The sequence below is a fragment of the Galeopterus variegatus genome, unplaced genomic scaffold, assembly GCF_000696425.1.
Source record: "Galeopterus variegatus unplaced genomic scaffold, G_variegatus-3.0.2 Scaffold1032, whole genome shotgun sequence".
NCBI classification, from domain to species: Eukaryota; Metazoa; Chordata; class Mammalia; order Dermoptera; family Cynocephalidae; genus Galeopterus; species Galeopterus variegatus.
The window spans coordinates 9,477-11,048 of record NW_007727143.1 but is presented as its reverse complement, the minus strand read 5'-3'; positions in this window follow the sequence as shown (position 1 = coordinate 11,048).

Below are 1,572 nucleotides of genomic sequence, written 5' to 3'. Positions count from 1 at the left end.
CTAAGATTAAAACTGTCCTCTTTCTCACTAGTAGATTCATCAACTGCATTGTTTTTGAAAATCTCCAAGTATTCTTCCCTTTTCTTGGTTTTGGGCCATTTCCCACTTTCTCTATATAAACACCTCTTTATTGGTTCTCTAGCAGTATCTCTTCTATTTACACATTGAGAGGTTTTCCTCTGATTACTAGAGTGTGAGTTCCTTGAGAGTAGGGACTGTATCTTAATTATCTCTATTGCTCCAGTCCCATTCCTCTTCTCTGCTGCAGAGTCTATGCTAAAGAAAGGTTTGTTGAATATATGAATTAGTTCATTTAGCCTTTGTGTTTTTGCCTATTTTCCCTTGGGTATTCTATTCTGACTCCAGTTTTCCTGAAAATTCTCCTGCTTCTTTTATCTATGGAAATTCTAAATTCACCTGGTTATTCTGAGATCCCATCCTGCATTACCGCAATTTATTTCTGGACTGGAGGGTAAGATGTTCAGTTTACTGCATACCCCATTAGCACGTTGGAGAAAAAATCTCATTTAATTCACCTGGATTTAATTTCACCTACATTCTCTTGGCTCCAGTTGACTGATTATTCCCCTTAAAATCTACCAGTAGCTTTGAGAGGGGTTCTGTTTTATAGAACTCTATATCTCATTCCTTATTTGAGGATAGGGCCATGCCATCCTGTTTCTTTACATGCAGAGTAAAAATCACCTTTTGTATTTCTCACTTGAAGGAGGTGAGGATGAATTAGATCAATCTCTTTAAATCTCTTTAAAAATTGCCTTTTAGGGCCGGCCCGGTAGCGCACTCGGTAGAGAGCAGCGCTTGGGAGTGTGGCGGCGCTCCCGCCGAGGGTTCGGATCCCATATAGAGACCGGTNCCTGGAGAGAGTTTTTTTCTACTAGTTCCTCTGCAATATCTTACCTTTATGGTGTCCAGTACAAACTTTTGAGGCACACCAGTGATATTTACCAAGGTATAACAATGTCTTGGGGGTACAGTTGAATATTTACAATTTACCTCAATTGTATAAAGCACACATTAATGAATTAATGTGAACAACTTTTTTAGATCTTCTGTTTTTTCTAACTTTTAAACACCTCCTCTATTCAGTGTGGTGGTTGAGAATGTGAGACTGTGGAAACTAATCTCCTGGGTTCAAAACTCTGCTTTCAAGTTCCTAACAATATGACTTTGAGCAAATTACTTAACCTCTATAGGCCCCAGTTTCCTTATTTATCAAATAAGGATGATAATATCAACTACCACATAGGTATATCATAAGGATTAAGTTATTTAATTCATAAGAAGCATTTAGAAGATTATCTGGCACATAGTAAGTACTCAATAAATGTGGACTCCTACCCCCTGTAGCATCACCTTTTCTTGCCTTTCTCTCCAGGTCAAAGCCAAGTTCTCTGTTTTTTGTTTGTTTGTTTGTTTTTGTTTTTCACATTTCAGTCTCACAGAAGATAAGGTACTTTTTTGTTGAGGCTTTCATATTACTACCCTTTGGCCTAAGATTAAAACTGTCCTCTTTCTCACTAGTAGATTCATCAACTGCATTGTTTTTGAAAA